This window comes from Ovis aries, chromosome 4 (genome assembly GCF_016772045.2).
Source record: "Ovis aries strain OAR_USU_Benz2616 breed Rambouillet chromosome 4, ARS-UI_Ramb_v3.0, whole genome shotgun sequence".
Classification (NCBI taxonomy): Eukaryota; Metazoa; Chordata; class Mammalia; order Artiodactyla; family Bovidae; genus Ovis; species Ovis aries.
In genome coordinates, this window is record NC_056057.1 from 63,557,681 (window position 1) to 63,563,778 (window position 6,098).

Genomic DNA, 6,098 nt, shown 5'->3' on the forward strand with positions numbered 1-6,098 from the left:
CTGGGCTTCCTGTATTATACAGGAACTTAGTACCAGCTATCTATGTTACACGTGGCAGTGTATATATGTCGATGCTACTTTCTCCATTCATCCCACTCTCTCCTCCCCGCACTGTCACCACAAGTCTGTTCTTTACATCTGTGTCTCCATTCCTTCCCAGTAAATAGGTTCATATACTAATGCAAATAGTCCCACTTTTCTTTAGTGTCTATAATAAGAATACTGGACCACTGCTTACTTTTGTAATATTAATTAGGTTATTAGATTCTTGTCTGTGAACATTTTATTATTTATTCTTTGGAAATCTGAAAAAAATATGCATGAATGCTATTCGTTGAGTAATGGGTAGATTTTTCCTCAGTGCAAGGAAGCATTTTCCTTAGTTTCCTATGGTTACATTTTTGCACACTTACTTGAAACCATGATAAAAGTGAGTTGTGCCCAAGCTCAGCAATTCCCTCCACCATCAAGTTGTCAGAAGCTGATATACAGCTTCAGTGAATAATACGTGTGTTATATGCTAGTATTTTGCTGCTAAGACCACTACATAAAAAATCATTGAATATTTTTCATGGAGGATTCCCTGGTAGCTCAGCTGGTAAACCTGCGATGCAGGAAACCTGGGTGCAATCCCTGGGTTGGGAAGATCTCCTGGAGAAGGGAATGTCTACCCACTCCAGTATTCTGGCCTGGGAAATTCCATGGACTATATATCAAAAAGAGTTGGACATGACTGAGTGACTTTCACTTCACTTTTCATGTTAATTTTAATAAAACTATGCTTATATTTTATATGTTTTTATTATATAAGCCATACAAACTCATTATGGAAAATTAATTTTGAAAAAAACAAAATTTAAAAGGGGAAATGTTCACCAAGACATTATTAATATCTCATTGTTTTCTTCCAGCCTTTAGGCATAAGTCTTTGTTGTTTTAATGTAAACAGTTTTATCTTTTGTTCTTCATGTAATAAATATGGAAGTGTTACATACAAACTATTTTTAATGGCTCCATAATGCCCTATTTTGTATATAAATATATGCACAGATATTTGTATCTTAACCATTATTTAGCTGTTTCCACTTTTGTGACTATGTGGATATCATAGTACAATATATAAGATATGTATAGAACTCTGCCATGAATTCTTTTTTAATTTTCAAATTATTTCTTTAGGGTACATTCCCATAAATTTCTTTCAATAAAACACTATGTATACTGTCAATGCAGTTTGCCTCAAATTACCTCTGCAAAAGTATTATATGCATCACCAAAAATCAGTGTGTGATAATGCTCATCTTACAACACTCATTAGCATTGGGTTTTCAATTAATAATTTTTTGCTAATTTGTGACACCCAAAATGGTATTCATTATCATTTTAATTTGCATTTATCCCATAGTTTGTCGATGGCACCCCACTCCAGTACTCTTGCCTGGAAAATCCCATGGACGGAGGCGCCTGGTGGGCTGCAGTTCATGGGGTCCGAAGAGTCGGACACGACTGAGCGACTTCCCTTTCACTTTTCACTTTCATGCATTGGAGAAGGAAATGGCAACCCACTCCAGTATTCTTGCCTGGAGAATTCCAGGGACGGCGGAGCCTGTTGGGCTGCTGTCTGGGGGTCGCAGAGTCGGATACCAGTGAAGCGACTTAGCAGCAACAGCATGGTTTGTGTGATTGGACCACCTGTTCTTGTTTGTAAATGGTTACATTTCCTCTTATACATTGTCTGTTTACATTTGTCTGCATATATTTTATGAAAGCCCAGCCTGGCACTGAGACCAGCTGTGTTACAGATCCTCACTGTTGCTGATTCTGTCTTGTCATTAAGCATTCCATAAAGTTGATAAAAATGCCATATTAGTTTACCTACTCCTCAATAAGCTGGGCATGATGCTTCAGCCTGTCTAAAATAGTTTATAATTTATACTATATACTTTATAGTATACTTTATAGTGTATCCAGGATGTCATATTTAATATTAAATGCCACGTTAAAAAATCTCAGTGCTTCCACTGCTTTTAAATAAGGATTCAATGATCATAATTTCATGCTTGGACACCATTGACTTTGTAAATTGTGTTTTATGTATGAAATTTCTTAAACCATTATTATTGATCTCATCTGAGCTGCTTTTTATAGGTTATAGAAGGCAGAATTATTAAAATTTCAAACCCAAGAATGCTCATGGAAGCATTATTTGTACCTGGTGGAGGGAGCTGGAAGCAACCTAAAGGCACCAATAGAGAGAGTGAGTAAAACAAAACAGTTCCATATAATGGAATATTACAGGGGTAAATCATCTATTCACATGTCAATAGGAATGAATCTCAAATATAAGGTTAAGAATAAAAAGCTTGGAGTGTTCCTGGTGGCCCAGTGATTAAGAATCTGCCTGCCAATGCAGGGAACATAGGTTCAACCCCTGGTCTGGAAAGATCCCACGTGCCACAGCTACTGAGACCTGCCTAGAGCCTGTGCTCTGCAGCTAGAGAAGCCCCCACGGTAAGAAGCCCGCTCCGCACACAGAGCAGCCCCTGCTCACAGCAAACTAGAGAAAGCCCATGCTGCAGTGTAGACCCACAGCAGCCAAAAACAGATACGTAAATTCTTGAAAAGAAGAATAAAAAAGTTGTTTAATAGTTAAATGCAAGTTTGTTTTTATTTTTTCAAAGGTCAAGGTTTTTATTACTCAGCAGTACCTTGTTTAGAACTTCAAATTGGCCTCCCTGTTTCTCTTGTATCATGCTAAATTACCTTCTTTTCTCCCCCTGTTGTTAACTACAAAGATTTTCAAAAGCAAAATTTCTAGCATGTTTCACTAATATTATTAGGGTACACTGCTTTTCTTTGAAATAAGATCTAATCAAGTATGTGGTATTGGAGAAGACTCTTGAGAGTCCCTTGGACTGCAAGGAGATCCAACCAGTCCATTCTGAAGGAGATCAGCCCTGGGATTTCTTTGGAAGGAATGATGCAAAAGCTGAAACTCCAGTACTTTGGCCACCTCATGTGAAGAGTTGACTCATTGGAAAAGACTCTGATGCTGAGAGGGATTGGGGGCAGGAGGAGAAGGGGATGACCGAGGATGAGATGGCTGGATGGCATGACTGACTTGATGGACGTGAGTCTGAGTGAACTCCAGGATATGGTGATGGACAGGGAGGCCTGGCGTGCTGCGATTCATGGGGTTGCAAAGAGTCAGACATGACTGAGCGACTGAGCTGAACGGAATTGAACTTAGAGGAGCCTTTGCAAATATTGACTTCCTTATTATGCTTGCCTGATACTAAAATTCATCTGTAACTTTTTAAACACAAACAGCAGTCTTTATTTTTTTTTTAATTCCATAAAAGAGGTATGTATGATTCACATATAGACATTGAGATTTTTCAAATGAAGCTGAAGGGCCCTTCATGGAATATTCTGGATTGAATCATAACCCAAAAATATAGGAGTTAACATCTGTATAGAAATAGCACCTCAACTGCTGGAAAAGAAACAGCCTGTTCACACACCTTCATCTGAGAGAGACCTAAAGAATACAAAGGGAATCTTAACATGAATGGAGTTTGTTTTAACTAGGTTAGTGTGGCAGCCACAAAGAGAGACCTAAAGAATACAAAGGGAATCTTAACATGAATGGAGTTTGTTTTAACTAGGTTAGTGTGGCAGCCACAAAGGTACACCAGCCCTCAGACCTTCTTCGGGGAAAAAACTAACTGTCAACCTACAGTTTACTGACGGCTTCTTCCTGCAGCCCCTTCTGTATCTGCCACTAGTGTTCAAGCCAAGGTCACACTCTTCCGAGAAGTCTCCAGCCAGTGACAAGGCATAGCAGGCTACCAGGGCCTGGCCGTTTCTGCCCAGTGCTGGACTTTGGAACTCCCTACTGAGTAAATCAAGACCTGGTTGGATCCCCCTGGCTCTCCTTTCTTGCTCCTTCTGTTGTAGGTATCAGATCCACCTCATTCCAAAAATCTTCCCTAACCAATCCAGCTCCCTCCTCTAACAGCTGATCCCCCTTCCAATAAGCCTCTTGTCCTCTCTCAGCGTGTTTCCTGAAGAATCTGAGCTAACCTAGGTGGATGCCAGCCTGAATCCCAAGCAGAGCAAGTTCAGGGTTTTGTCTCAGTCTGCCTGGAGAATCCCACGGACGGAGGAGCCTGGTAGGCTGTGGTCCATGGGGTCGCTAAAAGTCAGATACTGAGCAACTTCACTTTCACTTTTCACTTTCATGCATTGGAGAGGGAAATGGCAACCCACTCCAGTATTCTTGCCTGGAGAATCCCAGGGACAGAGGAGCCTGTTGGGCTGCCGTCTGTGGAGTCGCACAGGGTCGGACATGACTGACGCAACTTAGCAGCAGCAGCAGCAGCAGCAGCAGCTAGGGATTCTGGAGAGTTGTGCTGTTCTCTGTGTGTGCAGGGCTTATGAATACAAAACAAAGCAACTCTGACTGTAGGAAAATCTAGTTTTCCATGAATTTTCCTGACAACTCAGAGATGGTGCCACCAATGAAACTTCTTTTTAGAAGTTCACTGAGGCCCTGGAGGTAATCCCTTTTGGGGCTATATTGTGGTAGCTGTTGTCAGGAGAGGGGAACTGCGTGACTGTGAGATACCCATGCTTCTCACACCCTGGACCTTAGTCAAACCTCAGAGTTCCCAGAACAAAGTGCTATGTGAACCATAGAAGCCAGGCATTCAAACCATCAAAGCTTAGTAAATACATATGCACGCTTCTTTGAGGATTTAGACACTGAAATTTGATCACAAATTTCTCTAGCCAAGTCCAGTTATCTTAAATGTAACAGCTGGGCTTTATTAGACACTCTCTAGTATACTGGAAAGCAAAGCTATCATAATCTGAAACATAGTTCATGTTTATTCCCCATACTTACCAAAATGATTTGCTGTATTATAAAAGCCATTTCTTTTTGTAATAACTAGGAAGGAACGTCCACTAAAAAGTTACAGTGCACAAAATGTTTATTTTATGCAGGCCTAGTGCCATCTGCTGGCTATGACGTCTTATAACATTTGTCATGAAATAGTGTCCTACTCTGTGACTCCAAGGGCTGTGTTCCCCAGGCTCCTCTGTCCATGGAATTATCCAGTCAGGAATACTGGAGTGGGTTGCCATGCAAACTGGTTCCTTAACACTTTCTATAGGTATGTTATTTCAGCAAACTGATTCCTGAACACTCTTTGTAGGTCATGTTATTTCGTGAATGAAATGTGTTTCACGTTTGCATGTGTTTTAATAGAAAATAGGGGGCGTCCCTGGTAAAGAGTAAGAGTCTGCCTGCAATGCAGGAGACCTGGGTTTGATCCCTGGGTTGAGAAGATTCCCTGGAGAAGAGAATGGCAACCCACTCCAGTATTCTTGCCTGGAAAATTCCATGGAGGAGCCTGGCAGGCGACAGTCCATGGGGTCTCAAAGAGTCCAACATGATTGGGTGACTAACACTTTCACTTTCACTTTAATAGAAAATAGGAAAAATCCAAAGGAGAAATGAAGAGAACTCAAGGGCATGAACTGCACTTTTTTGTTTTTGTTTTTTTTTTTTTTTTTTACATTGTGATTTACTCACAGTGATAGAAGCATAATTTCTGCTTCTCTCCCTTGCCCCCACACCTCTGCTACTTAATTCATCCAACTCCCACCTCCCATGTCTTAGAAGGTTCTGTTTGATTTCATCCCTCCCTCTCTGTCCAGGACCCTGGATACACTGATACTCCCAACACAGCACTTTCACTGCAGCAACAATGAACAGCTTGAAATCGCCATGTCCCTTTCTCTTGCCTGTGCTCACACTCTCCCCTCAGTCTATCAAGGCCTTAACTGTTGTTCTCCTCTTGCTCATCTTTCACGTCTCTGCTCAGAAGCCCCCTCCTCCTGGAAGCTGGGGTCCTGCCAGCTCCTCCATAGTCTGCTAATGTCACTTCTCTTTCCTATGTTGTTTGACCATTTAAGTTGTCTGATTATCCTTGGGAGTCTTTAATTGAGCTGTGAGCTACTAAAATACAAGATTCTTATTTATTTCTGTTTTCCACCCACCACAGTACCTGGCATTGTACTAGGTACGC